Consider the following 26,712-nt stretch of genomic DNA (forward strand, 5'->3'; position numbering starts at 1 on the left):
ATTTCTATTCTTTCCTGTCTTAATTCCTCATTGCAGTATATATTGTGTTGTGGTCTCTTTCTGTGAATGACCTCCAGGTATAGCTTACCCATCAATGACAAAAACACTTCTGAAATGAAAGGAAATCTCCTTTGTGCTCAGAGCAGAGTACTCTGTACAACTGCCTAAGACCACCTTCCCAAGCTGCTTCAGCGTTCGCACAACCTATCTCAGTTTAACTAGAAAATCCGGTGGTACGATCTTGCTAGTATTTTGATGACTCATTTAGTGAAAGAAAGAGCAGTTTAAAGCACCTGTATATGATATCTATGGTAAATTGTTATTTATTGTTTAAGAATTGGATTTTCAAGGGTTAGTCACATTGCTGTGAGGAAGGGCAACCTCTGAAAAAAAACATGAAAAATGACCAAACTAAACTGATCTGACTTATATAGTACAGGTGAAGTATGATTATTTACACAGCGTTTGCCTTCTGTGCACCTGAAGTACAGGGAAAATAATGGATTTTTGCCATGGAGCTGTCAGTTAAACTGGGAAAACCTCTCTTTGAGTGGGATAACTAGAATTATACAGTTAATGCATAGGAGCCTCTGCAATCATCTATCATGTCATTCAATAAGTAGGTCATTTCAGAAAGTAGCATGTTAACTGATAGACTGTAACAGCCTTAAATGAGTCCTTATCAACAGTATTTTAAATCTTCCTTAGTTCAGAGTTTATGGACTTGACAGTTCACCATTGCTATTCTATTCTAACCTTCAAATATCAGGGTTCAGAGGTTATTGCCTTGACGAATAATCATAACTTTTTCAGTCTAACTTATGAGTCTGTCTGCCTCCTAACAAACAGCCTATCAGTCTACACAAAATGAGAAGCAAAAGCAAATGTCTATGCATGTGTAATAATGTCATAATAACAGTAATAACAGGACGTAAAAGTGCTTTCACTAACACAGCAGTAACATGATCTCTTAGAGTAATCCCCCACAAAGAGTTCAGTGGGGCATTGCAATAAATAATGTTTGGAAAACAATCAGTAATAACAGCTGAATAATACAGAAAATATAGGATTAATTTCCTACTGAAGCTGGTGAGGACACTAGATAAAAAAACTAAACATTTACTCTACATTTCAGATGAGTAGACAAGAAAGCACCCTCCATCCTATGCAGGAAAAGCTGCAGTTGAGTTTGGCAATTTAATATTTATTTTGTAGATAGTTTTAGCTTTTTTTTCTGGCTATAAGTACATGTGTAGGTGTATTTATATTGATTATATATAAATGGAAACTTCAGATCTATTTCTTAAGTAGTCATGTTGATAATTTTCCAAACGATATCAAGCCCAGTGCTTTCGATCCTGACTCTTTCTGCCTTTCTAAGTTTTAATCATGTTTCCATGTTCCCTGTAGTTCACTAAACACTAACCCTTTCTTCCAGCCACTCTCCAATTGTTCCCTTAGTTGTTTCTCTCCTAAAGAAAGGCACTTGCCCGCATCTCTCCCCCATACACTGGCCCTAACTGCCAACTCCCTGACTACTGACGGGGTTGTGTTTTCCTTTGGCTTTTTCACACATTGCCATTTAGGAAAGAATGAAGATAGTCATAGGTCCGCCTTTGGTTGGGTAGACAATACTCCGAACAATGACAAAGCAGTCACTGTGATGTGACCACTCCTTCTCAGGCTGAAAACAATGATCTCTCTGTTACCTTGTGCTCTCCCGGGCTGCTCCCTGTTACACACGTTTCTGCCAGCAGTCCTGCACTTTTCATTGTAAGCTATAGGCTCCTTAGCAGTCAATGAACGGTATGGCTTTTCCAGTTCGTTTCCTCATAAAATAAGCAACTCATAAAATTGCTAACAAGATAGGTGAGATCAATTACCCTTTAGAGGTAACTTTCCTTTTACAAAGAATGGGCTTGGATAACCATACCGAATGTCTATAACGCTGCCAAACACGTACAACATGTAGACAGTGAAATTATATGCGGAGAGTGCCCTCTGGTTTATCTAAAAAAAATCCTTCCAATTGCAATAGAATGCCCTTCCTAATAAGGTAATATTCCCTGATAGTATGCCGTATTTAATATTTGTGTAGCCCAACTTTTTCACTGAATGTAGAAGATGTAACTTTGTATTGTCTAGCCTATTGTTGGTGGTTAGAAGCAGGCACAGATAACTGACTGATTATCCTCTGAGCAGTACTGAGTCACCCATTGTATGCTGTGTGTGTGGAGTCTTAGATAATAAGGCAGAAAGCAATAATTTCCTTCATGCTGTTCGAGGATGCCTTTTTGCACTCTTCAAGAAAATGCTAAAACTGAAATTACTGCAGTGCTTAATGATTTCTGTTCATTGCAAAGTATCATGCTAGTCAGCTCATGCCAGAATTACGGTCATACAAATTTAAACTATAATTGCTAAAGTTAAAAACTGAGAAAGGACATTTCTTTGGAAATCTTAATTATGGTTGCCTCAACTAGTTTACATATATCAAGTCGAAGTGATTTTCTGTGTAAGTAGTAAGACCTTCAAAAATATATATGTAGAACTTTACTCAGCATAATACCTATATCCATAATTTCAATTTGCAACCTAAATTCTTATGTAGTCAGAGGAAGGTTAATTTGATATTAAAGTTTTTCATTGTTTTATAACAGAGCCTGTGCACCCTGGAACACATTATTATTCTGTGGATGAGTTATTTCTATATTATTAGTAATTATGAATGTTAGAAAAATTATCATTTTTAATTGACATTAATCAATACTGGTGGTATTATTAGTTAATATTCCAACTGTGTAAGGACAGGATTTTTTTTGTTTTAGAAATTCCTCTGGCCTACCTCAAGCCATATCCAAAGCTCTGCTCTCAAACTGAAATAGAAAAGCGCACTCTTTTAAGCAGTGTAAAATATATGAATACAAAATTGCTCACCTCTTATTTTTCTTATCTCTGCCTCATTATGGCTTCTTAGCACAAATTCAGGACTCAAGTCATACCTATAGGCATACCTATATCTAGTGGACTTTTAGAGACTTGAAGTCCCGTTACCCAGAACTGCAAACAACTTCTCAGCCCTCTCAGCTCACTCTTGCCACCCCACCAAGAGCACCGAGCCTTCAAAACGAGGGGATGCTCCTGCAGCCGCTGCCTGGCCTGAGAGCATGGGAACGCCTGTGATTTGTCAAACCAGGCCAGGACCCTGACTTTAACACTTCTGTCAGCAGAATACCCAAAGAAAGGTTAAAAAAAAAAACAACAACAGAACAAGCTTATGTAATACTTTCCTCTAATGCTCCTCCTGAGCCAAAAGTAGCTTTTATCTGTTTGGCAGCATTCGGTGGGTTTCTCTTCCATCAATCTATCTAGTCTCCCCTTAAAGTTATATAAACTTTAGGCCCCCGCGGTTGTCTTTGGCCGGGAGCTCCACCGTTGTACTAACCCTTGCGTGAACAGCACCTTCTAGTGCTTATGTACTTTATTTGATAACAATTAATTCTTGTCCTGGAAGAGACAGTGTATGGCCTGAAGACCATATTGGTCTTTAACCAGAAGCTGGACTTAGAGTAGGGGACAAATGGTTCCATTTGAATTTAAAACGCTATTGGGGTGTCAGTCATATCATAATGCTGAAAGAAAGCTGAACTGAACCATTTAATCTCACAAAAATGAAATATCCCGGTCGTATCAAAACAGAACGTTTTGAATGCTGCAGTTTGGCAAACCATTTCCTTCTGTTTTATTTCAGGGCAAAACCAGAGTGCAAAGATCATATTCCTGTATGTCCCAAACTGGTCACCATAAAAGGCAGCTCAAGGGAAACCAGCTCCGAGGAGGCAGCTGAACCAAGTGGCAGTCCTGCTGGCTTGGCATTGTATGCTGTGTGCTCTTCGTACCAAGGAAACAAGCAGGCAGGTAGGAAGGGAGGCATCTGAGAATTTTAATTTAATGTAATTAACTTCCATCAGAACAAAAGAGAATCCTAAAAATACACTATCAAATATAATTATGAGTCTAGGTTTGTAAAACTGTTTTTAGGTGGTAGAGCCTACCGACAGTATAACAAAAAAGGTCAGTTTGGCAAATACTTTCCATGTTTTCTGATGCTACCAGTGGCTAGTGAAGGACAGCAGATAGAGCATTTTGATTCCGGACCATCTCTCCTGCAAATATAAACATGAAAATGAAATTCCATAGCTATATGAATCTTTGACATGTCTCAGTAAACTGCTCCAGTATAATTCACCTAGGCAGTAGACCGCAGTGTTTACTGTTTTCCTTCAGAGACTTTACAGTTCAAACGACTTCTGTCCATTGCAAACACGCAGTCAGCTTCAAATTTTATATTGAAATAAGTCACAAATCTGCTTCTGAAAATGACACAACCAAAGCAAGATATGCCTGTTTATGAGGCCCATCTTGTCACCATGTTCTGGTTGTGCAGTCCAGCACAGGTTTTTCAGCACTTAAAAAATTAAACTAGAATGCCATAATGCCTATTATTATGAGAAACTATATATGATCTATATAAATATATGTATTTATTATGTGAAGGTAAGCTTAATAGGATAAATCTATAAATTTATATTTTATAAATTGTAAATCGTATGTATCTATATTTATATTTATATCCACACACTATATGTTGAGAGAGAATAAATAAATATATAATTCAGCAGTTTGTTTTGTGTGGTATGCTGCCAAAATGATACAAGAGCAGAATATGTTTGATAACATACAATTCATCAATTTTATTCCTAGGAACTGATTGTTTTCTAATTTCACATGAAACAGTGAAATCTCATTCCTGGCCAGATATACCTGGGCTTTATACTGAACCATGCTGACTGAAAGTTCTTGTCCTTAATCATTTTCCATTAGTTTCACACATTTTCAGTATTCTCTCCTGAATTACTGTGATGCTGAGGGACGCAAAGGTCTGTTGTTTGCTGAGTTAGTTGGTTCTTTTGGTTACTTCTTACACAAAATGTGTGCATACATACTGAAACGTTACAATGTGCATCAAATTAAGAATCTACAAATGTTTAGATGTCAAAACGAATTGACATCAAAAATAATCGTCGCTGATTTACAGCTACTTGGAACGTTTTAGGCCTTAAAAGATGGGGAGAAAATGTTTCAGAAATTAGGCTATGATTCTTCTCTCAGTTACAACATAATGAATCAAGAAAAACTCTGCTGATCGTGCCACTGAGGTTATAATCAGTGTGAAATGAGATCAACACTGCAGTCTGGCCAAAATGGGGCTTTGGCACGCTGTCAGAGAATAGATTGTGTCATGCCAACGGCGTCTTTTTTTTCCCCTATCAGTACCCAGGCCTTTAGCAGCCAGGACTGTCAGTTCTAAACGTTTCTCCAGACTACTTCACTTCAAAATATTATTTTTTTGCTTTAGAAATGTAAATGGAAAAGCATGGAGCAGTTATTAAAAGCAGTTCTTAATTAGAAAATGTTAGGGGATGCAATTTCAGAACAGCAGTTTTAAGCCCAGACATATGCTTCCACCGCAGGAGCCATCCCAGTGTTTGTAACACATGAAGAAAATTCATTACTTAGCATCCTAAAGGATTCATTGCTCATTTCCAATAAAAACTACAATATGAAACCCAAAACTTTGCTAAGTGTTGGTTCTTTGTACAATGGTGATTTTTTTGGGGCACTATTTTTCTAACTTACAAAGTTGATATACAAATGTATTTTTAACGAAATGATTTCCGAGGTTCAGAGGAGCAAAAGTTCCGTATTTGGGATGTAGCTGTGCATGGCTCACTTTTGTCACTAAGTAATGTCACTGACATGGTTGTTTAAATTAATCTGCTTAGAGTTGTTTGTGTTTGTTTCAGTTATCTTTTTCCACGCCTAATTTTTCAAAATTGTTGGTCTTTATTCTTTTTTTTCCTTAGTAGCATTTTTCTTTTTTTTTTTCCTCCCTTTTTGGCCATCTTTAGTTCTCCTTTTTCATAGTTATATCAATAATTTCTTATACAGCCTTCTTTTTTTTTCTTTCGTGTAATAGCCCCTGCTTCTCAGCTTTTCTTCCTCATTTATTCCATTTATTCTGGTAGATTTCATCCCTTTCCCTTTTTTCTATCTACCTGCTAGTTCCTTCTCTTGATAATTTATCTTTTGCTCATTTTCCCTATGCCTTCCACATGCTTACTTGTTCTCTGTGGAGAATTTGAGCCAGAAAAAATTCTCTTAGTATAGGGTCTGGCAGCCACCAAAAAGAAATCTGATTGAAGAATGATGATATTGTGCACATCTGTGCCTTCTCTTCCTGGGGAATTCTGAGGAAGAAGGAGGATGCTATGAAGTCTGGGCTCCTCATTCTTCGTGCAGTTCTAGGTTTGTGTTCCTTTGGAGTACAACTGGTTAAAACCTTCCCAGAAACCAGCACGTTCGTTTGGGAGAGTCTCGGCTCTTATTTCATCCTGTCTTTAATGCTGTTCAAACAGCCATGCTCCCTTCTTCTGCCAGAGTTCTGCGTAGGGAAAAACCAATAAAACACAACCAGAAAGGAGTAGGTAAAGAGCCCGTTAGTCCTCAGCTCTGGCTATACGTCGCTCTTTATGAGATTCTTTTCTTTGCCCTCATGAATATTGATATTTTGTAATTATTCTTTTTTGTTGAAGTGAAGCATAGCAATGCTGTATGACATTTTCTTATTTGCATTAACATATATTTTTCAAATGTTTATATTCTAATTTGATGCACAGACGCACAATTTGCTATATCAGTGGAGGAAAAAGAAATTTCTTGTGTTGGGACTCTTTCTAGAAAGAAAAAAGCACATAAAAATCTTTCAGTCCATGTGTTGACATTGTAAGGATGAAAATGCAGACTGACAGGGAACCTGTAATTAGTGGAAATTATAAAGCTATAAAAAAAAAACAGGAAAAGATTTGCTAAAGCTAACAAACTCATGGTTTGAAGCATCTTCATTCTGTAAAGGCAATCTCTCATTCCTTCAATCTTCCATAACTCTAAATGATTACAGTTCATTTTCCCTGCTATCTTCATATTCATTTCTCATCCTTAAAAGCTGCAGGAATTTTAGAGTAATCTAAGATGTAGTTCTAAAGTCAGTTCAACAAACCGGTGTGTTGTGAAACATTTCAATTGAACTTACCCAAGCTTGTTCAGCTCCCTTCTCTAGCACACCTTAAATCTGTCACTATTTTCTCCTATCACCACAATATATCCTGTGCCTTCTAAAACACTATCACCACCTGTCAAAGCTGGCATGAAATAGCTTGCAAGGTTTTTATGTTGATTTTAAGGAATTAGAAGCATTGGGCATGTTATTTATTCAGAGCTTATCTGCAACAAAATATATGGTTACTAGTAGCTCCAGAATGCTTCCTGAATAGTTTTTAAGGACGGGTAGCTGAGATACCACAGTGTCTCAGCTGTACTATGTAGAAAGTACTGTTTTCTATGCTATCCATCACAAAGGACCTTAATTAATTAGGCTTACTGTGGAGTATGTTAAATTCAGTTAATTAAGACTAGCAGAATCACCTTGATGATTGATAATGACAAGTCTAACACAATAAGAGTACAGTTGCCAGTTTCTTGCTTCTTTGAAATATAAATCTGTAATTTACTGGGAATTTTGTTTTGCTAGTGAACTATCTGAATGTCTCTTTCCTATTTTTGAGTATGGAGAGGAATGATCAAGCCCATATGCTGCCTAAGGTGCCAGGAGCAAACTTCTTGGGTGAGTATGTTATTATAATATATTGCAGTTTCATTGCAGTTGCATTGCATTGCAGTTTCTCAGTATTTGACCACTGCAGATCATAATGAGACGATAATTCACTATGGAGCCTCAGGAAGACCTGAACCACATTACAGAAGATCATCTTCAGCACAAACGCGCCGCAGAGTTGTCACCTTGAATAGCTCAGTAGAAAAGATGAGGTTTGGACAAGTCCAGAACAGAACAGTTTTCCTCTGAGGTGGTTATTCCTCCAAGTCAATTTTACAGTTCTGTTGCATCTTGATTTACATTTCATGTAGAATTTGTTCATATCAATTTCAAAGACAGAACAGAAGGGTGAGGATGAAGAAGAGTAGTTATGTTCCACTTCTCACAAGCTTTCTGTGTAATGAATCTTACAGTTTTAGTCTGATACACAGCCAGGAGTCAAAAAGAAACATGAACAGAGGTCTCCAGAAAAATACTCAGATTGTAAAATACTCAAGACAATTAGCAATGTGAAATAATTCACACCAAACATGACTAGCTGGTACTTTCTTTTCTTTCTTATTAAACCTTCTTTAGCCATAGTTTTCTTTTGTTGCTCCAGACTTCCACAGACCCAGTTTCCGCTTATGTTACCGATAGCTTCACTCACCTTAGCAAACAGCTGCAGAGTGAAGGATGAGTGGAAGTTGCTCCCAAATACTTCTCACTGCCGTGCATCCATGTAAACAGGACCCATCGATAGTATTGCCTTTACTGGGTAATTTGTGGTGTTCTTGTAAGTAGGGTTTTATTTACTTCCAACTATTGGAAGAAAGAGATGGCACCTCACAGATAATTCTTGCTATGAGAGCCAGAAAACAAGTCTTTGTTCACAAGACAGGTAGGGGAATTACATCCTGCCCTTTTTGGGTCTGCTCAGACAGAAGAGGAGAAAGTGTAAAGCTAACAGTAGCTGCCGCTGCTGCTAGTGCGTTTGCTGCCACAGTTGTGGCCCCTCGGACTCCTTCACCTGCACCTGCTACCTGAACTGAAAACTTACCGAAATTAGCAAAGACTTTTTACACCGGCTATCAAAGGCTTTGGAGTACGCACTACTTCTGCAGTGACTGCAGCAACATCTCACTATTTTTCCCCACTGGCTTATGAAGTATTTAAATGACAGATATATTTTGAGTGGCTTTCTTGCTAAGAGTGAAAGGTACCCATTTTTTGCCATCCTCACTATTTCATTATAACTGTTTCTTTCCTATCCTTGAATCTCTTGCTTCAAGGAAATTAACAACTTTCATGATTCCACCTCCAAAGAAAATGAAATAACCTCTCATAATAGTGCTCATATTTTCCTTTGAAGGCCAACAACAAGGAAGAAAATGAACAGTCACGACACGCACTGTAAATTAATAGTGGTTTTCTGTAGTATTTTTTCCAGTTCAGTACTTTTTCAGAGATCCTCATTTGCTTAATGCGTGTCAAACTAATGTTAGTTGTTCAGATGAGTTTCTATCCGAAGCCCTGTTGTACCTCCTATCCTTTATCCACTTTGTTCCTCCCTATGAAAGCTACCTACACGATTCAAGACAACAGAAGAATGTTATTTAAAACAATGACAGGTCATTTGGTGACTACAGACGGACTAAGAGTTCTGGACACCAAAGCCCTCTGCTCACGGAGTAGCTCATACCCTGTCCAGATCTTGGAGCATTTTGCATTTACAACCCCCAAGACTGTCCAGTCTACAATCTCCATATTGATCTAGGGTGACCATAATGATCTTTCAGTGTTTGTCTTCACTCTTTCCCTGGAAGACTGCTCGCTAGCAGAGCTGATGAGGTACTGGATTGTGGTCAGCTGCTCTCAGATCTGCCCTGAGATTAGACTTGTATCTATACAGAACAGTGAAAAGATGTTTTTTGCAGAAAAATCCCTTTTATGTACTAGAGATACAAAATTTGGGTTTCTTTTCATAAAAATATCCTAATATAGAAATGTTACCCATCTCTTGTGGGAGTTTGGGATGTACAGATATACCTCTCCTTTCTTTTCATGAAGGGCATCCTAATGGATGGACATCCTAATGGAAGGGCATCCTAATGGATCCTAATGGACAGGAAGCTTCATCGCAGATTTCCAGTTTCTCCACAGAATAACTTCTCACATGTTGTAAGTTTATATTCATCGTCTCTCAAAAGCATATGAGGTTTTGCTCTGTTTCGAATGCCACAATGTCAGAGACATCAGTCAGAAACGATAGCATCGATCATGCAGCTGCAGATCAGTTGGATGGCAGCTGCCATAACACCTTACAATGCTACAGCAATGTACCAGAATTTTGATGCGTAAGGCTGCTGGTTTGCTTGATACCAATTAATCATGACATTTCTTAATGTGTCATATTTTAAAGGCATAACATAAAGCTAATGAATAGGTTAGCTTCTACTCTTCGTTCAGCTGAGGTCAATGAAGATATTGTGAATTCAAAATGGTATAAGGGAGAAGATAGATTATTCAGATTTGTTTTATAAATACAATGAATTTATTTCAGATATATTCTTTTTCATATATTGCTGTTAACCATGCCAGTATCAATATTAACCCCCAGACTCCATAAAGAGCACATTTAACAGTGGGAAAAAAAGAGCACCTTTTTTCTGAGCTAAACTCACATCTAGGAAAAAGAATTTGTCCCAGTAGATGTACACAGGTTTTTAATTTTTTCTGTCATTTAAAAGATAAAAATGCAAAGAGTCAGCCTTTGTTGCAGCTAAAACTTAGCTACTGGCTCTCTTACATTAGTCAAATATATTCTGATTTTCACTTAGCATGTCATAGACTTAAAGAATTCATTGCCACAAGATACAATTAAGACCCAATATTTAAGTGTTTCCAGACAAAATTAGGTATTGGACAAAATAAAGGCTGCTCTATTTACATATTTTGTTGAAACATCACACATCATAGAAATCTACAAAGAATATTAAACTTCTATGCTTGTGACAATATGGATATGCCTATGATAGCTATATGACATGGAATTGCCATGATAAAAGCAAATTAGCTTGATATTGGAAACAGTACAGTTGACAGCATACACATTTTACAGTATAGTGCAAACTTCTTTTCAGCCTGGAGTTAGTTAACCTTATTGGCACTTAATAAGGTTTCTTCAGAACTATATCAAGCACCTTCCTGTCATAGCTATATCTTAAATAAATCGACTTCTGCATGCTTTTGGTCATGTTTTTGGTCATTGTCAGAGATGAAATACTAAACTGAATGAAAAGAATTTCAATGTAAAATCTGTTCTATTATGAAGTTATGCCACAAATATGTTTATTCTATTGCCTATTAATTTAAAACTATGCTAAAATGCTGTTAACCTGAACATTTATTTTCGTTAGCATATATCAAGACTCTTGTGTGTGCGGTATTACTTTATTTCTAAAAGGAAATATTACTTTATTTCTAAAAGGAAATATTTTCCAGTATTCTGAAAGAATAGCAGCTTCAATGGCAATAATAATAATAATGAGATTAATAACAGTCTCACACTCAGAGAAAGATATCTAAAGAAGAATGGTAGATAGTGGCTAGCAATTTTTTTCAGCTTTTGCTGGCAAATCCAGAGCCCAGATGCTAAGCACTGGAAAATGTTTCTTCCAACAGCAGCATCTGGTACTTTGGCAGACTCCATAAGCAATTTTGTTTTACAGTTTTAAAGCTGCTTCTGGGTCTATTACATGGTTAATCTGATGGGCTGACTTGTCCTCCTGGATGCCATATGCCAGCAGCTAGAGATGCAGTGAACTGTTTGCCCATTATACTTACATCAAAAAGCCGGACTAAAAAAATCTGCTGAAAACGGTGCACTTTACTATAACTCACCAATTAGGCTCATGACCATGAGTGACCTGCCTTAAAATAGTGCCAAAGAGGAAATATCAAAGAGCAACGACAGCCAGGGTTGGCAGAGACAATACAGACCAGGTAATGTTTCAAATGAGGTCACTGGATACTTAGTAGATTCAGAAAATGATTCTTTTTTCTTCTGTATGCGTGGAGGTAGCTTCAGATAGGTAAGGAACTATATCAAAGGAAACAGGGAAAGATAGGAAATCTATATTTCTTACTTTTTAGAAAAATTCTAGGGATGTCAGAACAAGTTACGTGCTAATTTCTTTAATGCCTGAGCACAAACTCTAAAAGTTGCAGCAAAAAGGACCCGTAACAATATTAGGCAGGATTTTCAGGTGTGTTAAGCACACACAATCCCAGCTACAGCCAGTAACGCTGTGAGCACTCAGCCTTCCAGCAATGACAGCCTACAGCCTTCTCAGCTTTTCAAAAAGTGGAAAGCAAAATAATAAGCTCGTAAAGACCACATATTAGTGGATTTACAACTTCCTAAAGTTATTTACCAATTTTGTACATCAAATTAGAATATCGGAAAGATGCAGAATAGGTGTCCCAAATAATCCAGGATAGTGGAGATATGTGTGTGCTGCAGTAAGAAGGAATGTGGGGTGAAGTGGAACACAGATTTTATTTTGTGTGTGTTTTTATAGAAAGAAACTATAATTTTTTGCAGTATCACCAGAGTTACCATAAATATAATTTCTTGCAAAGAAAGAACTCATAGAATGAAAATCCCCTATGAATTCCAAACAGAAGTAAGTATTCCCTGTGAATAAAACCTTCCCAGAGTCAATAAAAGTAGAAGGTGAAACCCCCGACTAGGAAGAACTGTAATAAATGGCATTACTACCCTATTCTGTACCTAAATATGGTAACCTTTGAAGAATTTCTTGCCAATACAGCTAGACTATCTAGTCCAGCTAGTCTGACCAGATGAAGGTCTGTTAATATTTTCAGAAACATGTAATTCTCCTCAAACAAAAAAAGATGAGCCACTTATGATGAAGCTACGGAATTAATTCCACCGCTATTGACATTAAAATATCTACATTGGGTTACTGTTGTGAAGTAAAAGACTAAATCCTACATTCTGCACAGTCTTGATTCAGTATTTCTTTGAGACCAGGAGAGGAAAGATTTTTTCCATAATCAGTTACAAGGTTAGAGGTTCTGATCTCACCAACTTCGATACGATTTTTTTCTCAAGAAATTAAGACTTTTATCCGGCTAAGTGGCTAGTATAAGGCTTCTGAAAAGACCCTGAATGCTGGCTGCCTGTTCTTCATGACTGTAGAATATTTAAGGTCTACCTATTCCTAATTGAGCGTAAGGCACTGCAGCGTGACACAAAAATTGTTCTCAGCTGTATTCAGATTATCAGACCATTTACCACCACATGTTCATTACATTGGGCATTTCCCACTGCAAAGCTTTATGGTTATATTAACCTGAAGCATTTAAGCTAGTCATTTTAGATTATGGGCCAAGCCATAATAATCAGCAACAAAGGTGAAAGCTTACCAGCATTCATTCAAAATAAAAGTGATCCAAGACTTAAAATGAAAAATAAAATAGAAAAGCCACCAAGGAGTTACGTGACTTACAGAAGCTATGAAGAGCATTTTCCTTCATCTGAATATCTTGTGGTTGCGTTAACCCCGTGGCTAAAAAGCACAACTAACAGAAGCTATGAAGAGCATTTTCCTTCATTTTAATGTCTTGTGGTTGCATTAACCCCGTGGCTAAAAAAGTACAAGGTCGGATCAAAACTCTTTCCATGTCTGGGGCTCTGGGGTCTTTTTCCCCTGTGGGTTCCTTGGTGTTTAATAATACAGCTGACTTCATGCTGTAGCCTTTCCATCAGTGGAGGTCCTAATTTGAATCTCTCTCTCTCTCTCTCACTTAGATTCCTATTTTCACAAAATTTATAGGGTCCTACTATTTTTGAAAGCATTATATCTGACAAATTTGGCTGAAATTAACCAACAGAACCAAGAGCAAGAACTCACAAAAAAATAGGCAACATGGTTTATATACACTCTTTTCCTCGCAGACTTATCTTAAATGTAAAGGGTGTATGTTTCCTTGCGTGGGTGGAAGACATCAGACAATATCTTCAGCTAGATTATGACTTGAATGATTGGATAGCGTACTTCATGGTAAATGGCAAATATTTAACGATATGTAGATCCAACGTTAATTTTCCTAAAAAGAGATATTGGAGCTGTGTGAACTAATCTGAAAAAAATTATTCTCCTCTCAGTACCCCTGAAACACTGTCATCAAATTGATAAAACAGCAAATGAGAAATTGGAAGTTCTCATTAATAATCCTAGATCTGGATATCCCAGCTTTGTGTGTGCTGCTCAGTATCCTGTTGTGAATCCTTGGGTAGGTGCGTCTGGATGGTAAGCTCTTTGTCTAACAGCAGCCCTCAATATGCTCTTTGTTCACTGTCTCATACAACAGGGTCCTGTGTTTTGGTAGCGTTAATTAATGCAAAAATAATAATCAGTATGTTCTGAATTAGAAACTTGATACATTTGCAGTCTTGTTCAAGCCTACAATTCAGAGAAAATATTCAGAATGGATAAATGAGATGCTTGGGTAAATGCTTCAGCAGCTGCAATAGCTATGTGGAACTGGCGGGACCGGGAAGCAAGGGTTACGGCGGAGGCAACGTCCGTGACATGTGTCTCAGAGCATGCACCACAACAGATGTTGCTAATGGAGAAAAGTTGTATGCAGAGGGGCACAGCAAGCCTCTCAGTCCCTCCCTCCTCCCCCTGCTAAATCTAGGCTGTACATTGTCTTTTTATAGTTTCTCCAAGTCTATGTTTTGCCAGACACAGAATGTTTGCATTCACCTGGCCCCAGAATACGTATTATTTTCAACTCAAAGTTATTTATGAAATATGATCATAAACTTAATTTTACCCAGATGAAATGTATGAGGTATGCATCACCTTTCACTGTTCCAGAGCTGCACTTTTATGAGACAGCCGTGACATTACACAGGAACCTTAGCATAGTCTAAAGGGTTTTACAAAAATAAAAAGTTCGAAAGTCATGTAAATTATGATTTTCATGACACCCCTGTCTTAATCCTGTTAAAACCTTTCATTATTATACTGCTGTAATTCTGGAGAAGAAGAGATTTTTCCACTGTTGTCTTTATTTTACGCCAAGGGGACTGTGAACAGCGAGTGCAGTGGCGTATGTAGCTTCTTGGAATTGTTCCTTTTGGAGTTTCCCATTCATGTGAGTGAGTAAACACTCTGTCTCTGAAGATTATAGAGTTTTGTTGAATCCTGGTTATGACGTGGGTTCAGCTTTTTCTCTCCTGTTTCTCTTACAATCTAGGAAAGTATTAAAATACTGAATTGGTTCCTCAATGAGAAATTGCAGAGATATAAGAAAATGAAAGTTATGAAAACACAGGTGTGAGAAGCACGAAATCATTAATGAAAATGTTTAATCACTGCTACAAGAGAAATTCAGCACAGTGCAGAGGGCTAATACCGAATCTACCTATGGATCAGTCAACTCCAACACAAGCATCACTTTGAGGGCCTGCACAGGACTACAGCTTTACCCTAATTCCTTTCATGCCACTGGAATGGCACCCAATATACACCAGGTCCTAGTAAGTCTGTCCTTCATCACTCCTAACTGCGAGGCATCTGTAAGTTGGACGTGTGATCTAGTTTGATTGTCTGGGCTCTTTTGTAGTCCTTGGAGAAAGATGGAGAGCCACAGAGGGCAATTAATCCCAGCCCAAGATAAATATTTTTTAAATTGTGATCAAGACCTCCTGGGAATTTTATTTCTCAGCTGAGTACAGAGAGAGCCAACGTGGCCACAATATACCTAACTACTCCATAACTGGTTAGGGAAGTCCAAAATCACTTTTAGTTCAGACACGTTTTGTTTATCCCTTGAATAAAGATAAAATTTACAATATGCTTAAAAAATTAGCAAACAGTCCACAGTAAACAAACTATTTAATAATTATTATATATTAATATAGATATTTATTTGCATTTATTTTTGTGTGCTTGGGTCACCAGAAAAACACTTGATCAGGTTTCACTGATCAATTTATCTTTCAAAACTTTTTCAAAGTAATTTTTGTCGTGCATTGGCAGCTTGAGGATCATAGAACTCCAGAGCTTTTAGTTTTGAGGAAGCTCAGAAGTTGCATCATACCACAGTTGTCATTTTCTTGACTTGATAGCTATAATCTTTCAGGAACTTATTTTGAAGGCAACTTTTGCTGATCTTGGATAGTTTTTATCATTTCACTCTTAATTTACAATACTGTGCAAACTCCTCCTCAGTCTTAACTGGCAATAGCTTGTCTGCTCTCTCTAGTCACTAGTTTCCAAAATATCCAGAGAGAACACTAATATTATCAAAAAGAAACATAGCTGGGAAAAAGTGCAGTATGGAACATACTATCTCCTATCCAATCCCATAGAGTTTTCCAATATGAAGATAATATAAAGAGCTGTTTTTTTTTTTTTTTAATAAGGAAGACTGTTCCTCAAAATAACAAACAATAGCTGGAGGCATGCAGGAGCTCAGTTTACACTGCAATTAGGCCATCAGGCACTGCCTGAACATCTGTGGAGCTGCAGACCTTACAGAAGTAGCCTTGTCTATAGGGATCCTCCGAGACATTATAGCTTCTTTCACAAAGTTTCCGTGGGAGATATATCACAGGTATTCTCCCTCTGTGGTGATTCCCTTCCCAAATCATTTCTGCAGGAAAAGATTTAAACTTTATTCTGAAGGAATCACAGAAGCGGAGAGTATTCTAAAAAGTAACATACAGCTTCATACCTCAGAAAGCAAATCATTTTAAAATGGTGTTTGGATGAAAACTTGAGCCAGTTCTGACTTGGCCTTATTTATTGAAATTGTAGTAGCTATCTTGTGAAAGCTTAATGACCATAACAATAAATTTAAACTAAAGGAAAAATGAAATGAAATTTCAAAATATTTTAGTACCCCTAAAAACAGAGAAAAAAAAAATCTTTTTTTTTTTTTTGAAGGGGGGAAGACTCCCTTTTTGGTATGGCAGAAAAGAGTAACATTATGAGCTTTTGTAGCAGTTGACATAAACTCTATGCATCATGGACCACACATACTTGCACAGCAATTAAGATTGTGAATCTTGTTCCTGATGTTGCATTTCACCATAAAGCAATAATAAGAACAATTAAGCTGATGCAGGTATAATATATTCTCAAGCAGTGCATGCCATAGGCAAGAGAAAACCCCATTACATCTTCGTACTGCCCTTGAAATTATCTTTTCAAGTTTTTCATAACATAGTTCGAATATTAGCGAAAATACTTAAGTGGTAAATCACTATGAAAAAAATCATATTTCTCCTGCAAGGGAGATGTCTTCATAAATTGCAGTACATTGGTAGGACCTTTGTGTCTGTGCATGGTAACCACAAGGCTATTCTCCTACGGAAACAAGTCACTGGAAATGAAAATGCATGCTGTTCAACCCCAGATTATTCAGAAAAATTGAGAGTAATTGGAGAATAGAATGGCCTATCAAGGGAGGTAATCAGACAAGTAAATGTGGCCAGAGAGGCTCAGGACATTAATGGTAATGATGCTATGAGTAACCATGTAAAACATAAGGAGACACAATGGCTGACTCATGCACAGTGGTAATGCTACTGCTGTTGACACAGCTGAAACATTTCTTTACTCAGAATTTTTTAAATCAGTATGCAGCAGTTTAATCTGCGTTTCAAGTTTGAATAAAGCTTCTTGTTCTTATATTTGAGTTTATATCTCAGCTGAGAGGGGAAGAGAAGCATTAGAAGAAGTTTTACTTTCAATTTTCCAAACTGTCTACAGTTATGACACGTCAGATCCATGCCCAGGTATGGAAGCACTTTTGCCGATATCAGGTACCTGATAGCGAAATAATCTTCCTCTGTTAGTTTAAAAGGAATCTAGAAAACTAACTCAGATTTAAATATGTGCATTTTACAGATCTAGGTAAGATAAATCTCATCTGCCCAGGTTATGCTTCCCAGTCTTCTCACATCCTCTGACCTCACCTGAGAGACCCTGAGATCCAGCAGCGGAGTCCTGAGCGATGTCATCACTGGTTTAACGGTTGGACGATGCCAGGATGCTTCTGGAGAAATGGCTTTTCTAAACTTCTCACCACCTCTACAATGAAAACCCATGTGAAATTTTAAACAGAAGGTCCTCCTTATTCCTATGGGTCCATAAACCACTTACTTAACACTTTCCTTCTGTCTTCCCAATCTATTTACATAGCTATGCAAATAGAAGTTTGGAGGCACTGTGGTTTTCTCTTCCTAAACGAATAAATCACGCTCACTGTTATTTCAGATTATTCTCCCTCTGCTTTTCAGTTCCACAGACTACTTCATGTACACCACATGTGTTCCCATGCCCCTCTGAGTTATCCAGAGAGACTCTAGTCATTAGGAAATGGATCTTCCTGTCACGACTCAAAATCACCATGGATAAATAAATAGACGAGTGCAATTCTAAGACCCGTGGCACTGTACATCATTATTCCATGCGTGAAGGCATTTACTAACAACAGTCATATGTATTTCAAGCTCAACCTTTCATTTATCTACCCATATGAATGTATAGATATATGCAATCAAATATTCATATATAGCTATATTCTGAATCCTTTTCTCTAACTTCTGATATGCTTTACATGAAGCTGAAGAAAGGCACTAAAAGATATTTTACTCTTCAAAACAGTCACTATGTTGCAATATGTATATAGGATCAAATTTAATGAAATTTCATTTTCAACTCTTTTCTGGTTCAGGTTTTTGATTTACATTCTTAAACTAAATCACAATTTAAGCATAGCTTTTATGATTTACCCTTCTGAAATGAAGTGGGAGAGGGGAAGATATGTTTAAGTTTCAGCTAAACTTATAAGGGTATTTGAACTATTCTGATGGACATTTATTTTCCATAATGGAATTCTAAGGTCAAGTGAAGGACAAGCAGAAAGAAGTGGTAACTGGGCTCAACAGAAACTTTTACAGTTAAATACTACGTGCATGTCTGTATATTATAAGGTATACATCAGTGAGGCTTTTTTCCAGAGGCTTTCATTAGGAACTAATTTTTTTGATTTAAATTGCTAATATAAGGAATGTGACGTATTCACCTCAATCAATGATTATCTCTTGGGTCAACACATCTTGTGGTTTGCCTTGAGAGCAGTCAGCGTCTGCTTCTGCTTCGCCTTATTATTTTATTCCCGGATGAATAATCCCAGCAGCAAGATCTTGTGCACTGTTTCCCCGAGGGAGAAAAGCTGCAGCTGCTAAACAGAAATACCAAACTCACCATTAACTCTCCATAAGGTTGGACCATACCTTTTAAATTATAAATGAGGAACAGCCTGGCTTTGGGGAATGAGCAGAAGGTATCTGTTGGGAAGTATTATTTCCTAATCCTTTCTCTGATACTGATTTGCTATGAGGCTTTCGGCAAGTCATTTCACTTTCCTGCTTTTTTTTTCCCCTATCTGGAGAACTGTAATAATAATCTTTGCCCATATTCAAGGATGTCCAATATATTTGTCAAGTAATATTTCTGTGGAGCTTGCATTGAGCACATAAAGACGCAGTGAAAAAGCAGAACATTTTTAACTTGCTCTTTTGCTTTCAAAACAAACAGGTCTGTTTCTTGCTCACACAATAGCTGATGTCTATTTGCCCTCAGATCATGCAAGATGAATGATCTGGGGACTTAGTGGTGTTGTACAGATCCATACGTTTTTAAATGACATTGTCAACACCAAAGATCCTCAGTCTGCGAAACAGCATTAGACAGTAAGCTGTACTTTTCCCAAAAAGTACGTGAAGATTTAGCAGCATGACTCCCATTGGCAGTAATGGGATTTGTGTAGCTAAATCCAAGTGTGCTGCTTTAGATATGTATTCCTTACACACTCCAAAGTCATAACAATATTTGTTATGCAGACAATAGAAAATAGATGGTAAATAATGTTTTCTGCTAGAATGATTAATTCTCAGTTCAATAAACATATTGTCCACCTTTAGAGAGTTTAAGATGACTTTTAGGACTCAGTTTTCAGCTGAAGTAAGGGAGCACTTAGCCCAGCTAAGGAGCAAGCAAAGGCATAGTAGTATAACGGAATATTCTCTTTGTCTTGGAGTCACTTTACACCATGAAGTTTTGTGACACATCAGCTACAGAAAATTCAGGGTGAGATCTGTATGACCTAATGTTAGCCATCTCAAAGCTGCGTTCCTAGATAAAGTCAGCAAGAAAGACCACTTTAAAATCTGCTAGCTAGGGCCAAAGTGGATTCATTGCACAATTTTTCATGGGATAAGGCACATGCTTGATGCACATGTACATTCAGCAAAAATGGAGGCTAGCGGACTAGCTCATACCAGCCACCTACTTTATAATGGCTAAACTTAGAGGAGATGAGCCCCTGCTTTTGATACACAGCACATAGCAAAGACTTAGGACATCCTTTGCATTTTTTGCCAGCTATGTGGTCTCTCACAGCTTGAGATCTATATATAGCAGTGACTTATGTTTGCAAAACAGTCTTGAATAGGCCACATATAGGTTTATTCTGTGCCGAGTGAGTGGGTAGAGACAAGGGAGTGTGCGGTGCCTTCTGGCCATTTGAAGAAAAGAGCACAGTGTTTATCTCATGTTCCAGAAGGAACATCTCCTTAATACACGTCCTTAATAAAAGGAGACTTTGGGGATTGAGACAAGCACAGAGCCTGTCTGATATGTTCCTATGCCCCATTCAAAGGCTGAATGCACTAGGAATGTACTTTCATCCAAATGTAGGGAGATATACATTTTTAAGACTTTCTCACCTTTTCAGTGGTACATTAGGAGACTGTTTTCACTGAATATTATTCTACAAGAGCTTCTGTGATAGCCGTACTGTAGGCACTTCAGTAACAAACCTTCAAAATAACTTGCCTTTTGTTGTTTCATGTTTTATTACAGAGCCTTTATAATGGGGGTAAATTATCTTGCTGGTTTGAGCTACCTCCCTATCAGATACCAGTTCACCATGAGTGGTAGTATTTTTATAAAATCTTACTGCACAGATAGGTTAGCTCTACGGAAAACACACAATTAGACACTGAAATACTAAAAAATAAGCCAGAGTTATTTGCACCAATAGGTTTTTATAGGAAAAAATAGTCAAAAACCATTTTCAAAATTAAGTCCTTTGTGTTCCTAATTTTAAGACCAAACCAAAGTGTGTGAAGTCACTACAAAACTCTGAACTCATTGACACGTGCTTCAGTACTGCCACTGCCAGTGAGCATGCACTCTTGCTATGAACACATTTGACTGATGTACGGATTGTCATTTTTCTTCCACAAAAGGAAGAATATTGCTTAGCCCACCAGCAGACAAAGGTATTTCTTAGTATCATTGCCAATGAAATTCTTGAGCAGGTTGTATGTGCACAGACTAGTGTATATCAAAGAATCCCACAGGCTGTTGAAACTGTAAGACCTTGATGTCCTTGGCCTGCTTATGATTTACCAGAGACAAAAATATGGCTTGGGGATTAGGGACAGAGGCAGAGCATATGCAAATCTTAAATTGTCAATTAGACAGCATCATTGAATCAGTAGCTCCAAGGGCATATTTATCTGCAAAAGAAAGGATTAAAACCAGCGGTCCCTACTGACATTTAAGATATACAGGATATCTGTGATTCATGACACTTGAGTAGCCACATCTGAAAACCTTGATCATATCACAAGTCTCAACTTGACTTTATGTTTAAGTGACCTAGGTAAAAATTGCCCAGAAAGCACCTTGTTATATAATAAACTGGCATCTGTAATGACACTTACTTCCATTTCTTTGATGGAGTTGAATTGCAGGGAGAAGTGGGAACATCCACATTCTGTCTGCTTGTCTATCAGTCTTTGCAGGCCTTTTCTAAGGCATCCTTCACACACACCACAGAGCTCTTGCATGCATGTGGAACTGTTATCAAAGAAAAAGATTCAAAAATACTCTTGAAGCCACTAAATTATTTTCCACTCCCATATGGGTCATAGTCTATAATGCAAGTCAGTGTGTTTTTTTCCTCAGCACTATCAAGTGAAAGATTTTTGCAAAGCAAAATTACAGATTTCCAGCTGATGTAGCTTTTTTGGTATCAGAGAGTAGCCTAGCTCTGTAGCTGTGTTTTGGGGCCGTCTTCTATTACTTCGAAGAGTAATGATGATCAACACATTAATTTGCCAAATAAATTAAAGAATGGGTTTTCTGTGCTAAGAAGGAATCTCTGTGTTAGGAAGTAACACTTCCCTAATGTGAGTTAAAGGTGGCATATGATAGTCTTTTAAAATCATTGTAGTTAATCTAGTATTGTTTTTAACTTGATTTTCTCTTTTTGTTTATGGAATTGAATTACTTTGGTCCAGGAGAGACAGTTATGCATGAACAACTATTCTATGATGAATTATATTCCTTAAAGTAAAGCATCTTTCTTGAATAGTAGCAACAAAATACAATGATTTATAGCCGTTCTCAGGGAAATAAAGGTGCAAAGATTAATGAAGGGGGTTTGAGTTCAACAAAATTTAAAACATATTTGGATGGTACCTCATATAAATTCTGCTTCAGAAAGTTACGTGAGGTTTCCACAAGAACAAAAGCCAATGTCAACTTGCCTAAGGAGGTACTTTTTTTTTTTTTTTACCTTGCATCAAATTTCCATTACTATGACTACACTTTTACTAATATTAGCACTGCCAATATTAAAAAGATATAACACAAAGAGATGGTAGGAATGTATTTTGAGGCAATACTTTCTGTAAACTTGCTTTAATACTGTAAGTTTAAAAATGTATTAGGAATGATACACAGCTTCTCTGGTGGACAAACATAAGAGCACATTCAGTACTCCCAGTGAATCCATCTAACCTAAATTAAAGACAGATTATAGCAGAAATAGCAATGTATATGCTACAGAAAATGCCTCCAAAAAGCATTTGTCAAGGTGGCAAGCACACTGATCTAGATTAGTGTTGCACAATGGCAGGCAAAATTTGGGGAGACAAAGAAACATCCTGGCAATAAATACCTGAGAGTGGAGAAGAGGAAGGTAGCTTAAAGTAAAGACATTCATCAGATGCTCAGAATGCATGGTATTACTTCCCAACCTGACAGTTTTGTATGTAATCTTTGGATTAGGACACAAAGCCGTGTTAGTTCCAGACACTGTAGCATACTTACACACTTTTGCAATTTCCCACTTCTGGATTTTTGCTTTGTTTTAATTTTGAGGAACTTAAAGCACCTGCATGCCTATGGCTCTACAACTGTGCTGTAGCATAAGCATACCCAAACTAGATTCAGATAAACTAACTCAGGTTACTAATTGCCTAATCTAACTACTGCATCATGGACTTCCATACCCAGTTGCCTGGCACCTCTTCACAGTGGCCTGATTCCAAGTTGCAATGTCATGTGCAATGCCAAGTTGCAATGTCATGTTCTGCCTAAACTGTCAAAAAAGTCTTCAGGTGGCAGCACCCTCCAGTTCTTGTGCAAGGCACTGCTCCAGACAATTGACATGTTAAAAAAAGAACTTAATCATCTGTGGTGCAGAGTCAATCTTTCGCTTTCACATTCTTTCTTATTTTATCAAAGTAGACTATAAACACTTGACTGTTTTCTCTTTGTACAAAGACTATCAAAATAGGCTCGGCCTATAGGTTTCTTTCAGATATAAATAATGCTAGGGAAACTATGAGAAGTGCAGGGAGAAGAAGAAAGCAGGAAGCCAACAGACTAATGGAATCACAAAAATAGCCAAAACTGTTGAACTCACTTTCTGAAAGAATTTAGAAGTGCCATATTATATATTCAGGTATAAAAGAAAAGCTTATTTCCTTGATGCTGACTTTTGGTAATAATTAAAAAAACTCACTGACCCAGAGGCAGAAGGAAAGCAAAAATGATGTTGTGTGCTTTCTTTTAGAATTTAAAATCTTCAGAAAAAAATTGTGTTTGAGAATGATGAATCCTAATAGAATGCCAGTGAAAGCTGTACAGATATCATCAGAAAGCAAAAAAAAAAAATCCTAAAAATAGGTGGATTTTGAGAGGATGAGAAAAATTACTTTCTTTGAGACAATGAAATAGTACATCAGCTATAAGGAAGAAGTGTATGTGTATCCATACATGCACATGTGTACAAGTATCTACATATAATTCCCATATAAGTGTGACTATGTATTTTTATGTATTTATAGCTGTAAATATATATATATTCAGTCATATGTTGTCTCCTACTGGAGTGGGATGTCCTCTCTTTATTTATAGACTGTATTATTGGATTTATTTTATAGATCCGTGGGTAGAGAACTCATGGTCTGTATTTAAGCCCTGAAATGGAAAGCCACCCTTGACCAAAGTCAGAAGAAGGCCTGTAGATGTGGATTAATTCTATGTAGGCTCCGAAAACTTCCGAATGACCCCAGAAGCAGCAACTTGTCTTTCAATCGTATGTAACAGCATTATGCCACAAATGAACTCATGCCAGTTACTGAGGGTCACCTACATGCAAAAAGTCTTTACCTGTGGACAGTAAGTAATCCAAGCTGGTCTAGCCAGATGGATTTGCTTGTCTGTAAATCCTTCCTCAGATTTGGTAATCTCCCAATGGAGCAGACAGTGCCCAGACTTCTGTGATATACGGACACGCTTATCAGCCTGAATCCTAGCCAAGTGCCTGTTTTGTAAGGCGTTTGCTTACACTTTACATGCTAAATGTTTTATAGTGGATAGCAGTAAATTTCTTTGGCACTTCAGAACATATGCATGATTTCTGTAGAAGGGCCCCGGCTCTAGTACACCCACCTCTGGACTACACATACCTTCTGTGTAAGTGCTGCTCCTGATTGCAGGGATAACGGTTTCAGCTCCAGACAGGCATCTTCTACAGGCAAGGAGCAGTTCCAGGCTAAGGAGGCAGCAGAAAAGGGGAGATGCAGGGCAAAAGCAATGGATAGGTGGGCAACTGAGTAGGATAAAAGCATGGAGAGGTGAAGCAGTCTAGGGAGGCAGATAAGTCTTTTATATATAATGGGTTCTCAGAAGCAGTGCTTTGACCAGGTTTCAGAGGAGGATGGGGGAACGAATCCTCTGCATTGTATGAGGTTCCCCTGGTGCAGATAGCTGGGAAGAACAGCATACAAAGAGGCAGTTTTTCACATAGGGAAGTGGGTTGCTGACTGGGAAAAGCTTTAGCATCAGGTAACTACCACGGCCATGTGGCTGCCTAGTATTCTGGCAGCGGCAGGACAGAGTGGTTGGGTGGAGAGAAAATAAAGTGAAATAATAGCTAAAGACAGGAGGAAGAGAAAGAAGAGAGCAAGGTGGTTAACATGGCACTTGGGTTCATAAATAAAGTGTTTTTGAAGGGGGAATTTCACCGCAGCATGTGGATGGCTTTGTCCCTGATTCTTCCTTCCCAGAAGTCTTGGATGCTGAAATCACACTCAAAACTGTTGTCTTGTAGGGCTAAAGACATCTGAAAGTTCAATATTTCTTAGGCCACTTGATTTGGAAGAGCTCCTTGTTGTTCTCAAAGAGCTTGCAAACTTAACGGTATTCTTCACACCAACGATGAGCACTCACTGATGGTGGCAGAGGACCACGGATTTGCCAAAGAACACTGAACAGTTTCTGGGCAAGAGCAGAGGATTTTGTTGAATTTTCTCCCAAGTTAGATATAACCCTAGCAGACGCTGGGGTAGGAGCAGGTGTTATTATAGACATTTTAGATGTGGATGCCACATTGTGGGACCATAGTGACAGCCTGTACTAGGCTATATCCAGCAGATTTCCAAAACGTGTGTGTGGGAGGGGTCAGTGTGGTGAGTGCTTGTGAGTCAATCACCTGCGATAATCAGGAGGGACATTTCAAAATGAAAATAATAAATTCTTTCCACAGAAAACTGCAAGCAGGAATGTCCCATTGCTAATCCTGGAGCACTTGAGTATGGTGTGTTTCCTGAATGCAAAATGCTGGTGTGGAGCACCCTGGGGGATGAATCAGACAGCAAAGACCTCACAGCTCTCATAGCAGTACTGTACCGCAGGTGCTTGACATGGCTAGCTTTTGGAAAACATCCTCCTCCACTGCAGGACCATGATGGAGGCCTGCAGCCTGGTATGATTTTGCTAGATAACTGATGTCAGACTCTGACACAGAGCCATGATGGTGGTCTTTCACAACCTGACATAATAGCTTACTGCTGTTCATCCTCATCTTGTGCACAACCTGGTGCTAGCGGTGAGTTTCAGAAACACGCCCTAAAGAACTATAAAGAAATGTTGGGCGTGAAGTCAGTAATGACACTGTCATGCTCTCCGTTCATCACTAAGCAGCTTACATAAGCCTAGCAGCTTGCCCAAGCTATCTTACTGCCTGGGATAAAATGGACACCTAAAAATTTTAAATGGTCAATATCTCACCCTACCTGCTTCTCTTTGGAGCCTACAGCTTCTAAATTTTACAAGAGCAAGCCAGCAGGTGCACTCAAGCAAGGCAAAGGATGCAGATGCAGTGGATGGGGGGAGGTCAGGGCCCTCACATCACACGGTTTTACATGAGGCAGACAAGAGAGGTAGCACTTAGGGTCAAAAGAGCCTTTATGGTTATTCTGCCAAGCTCTGTGTGACTGCAGGCTCACTTCAGCTTTCTGCCTTGTTGATACTGTGTAGGCAGGCTGGGTGAGCACGGGCATACTTTAATGTGGCTGCAGGAGGCCGGTTCTGGGCCATTTACACTGCAGGGATCTCCAGAAATGAGCCAACCAAGTACTGAAAGCAACCTCTGCCCACTAGTCTATTGGCTATTCTTTCTCTCTCTGTTTGACCAGAAAAGTTATTCCAGACCTGAGATACATTCCCTAACAAAAGTTGAGCCAAAACTTTCCAGAAAAATGTGAAATTTAATATATCTCCCTTTCACCTATGAAAAAC

This window comes from Struthio camelus, chromosome W (assembly GCF_040807025.1).
Source record: "Struthio camelus isolate bStrCam1 chromosome W, bStrCam1.hap1, whole genome shotgun sequence".
NCBI lineage: Eukaryota > Metazoa > Chordata > Aves > Struthioniformes > Struthionidae > Struthio > Struthio camelus.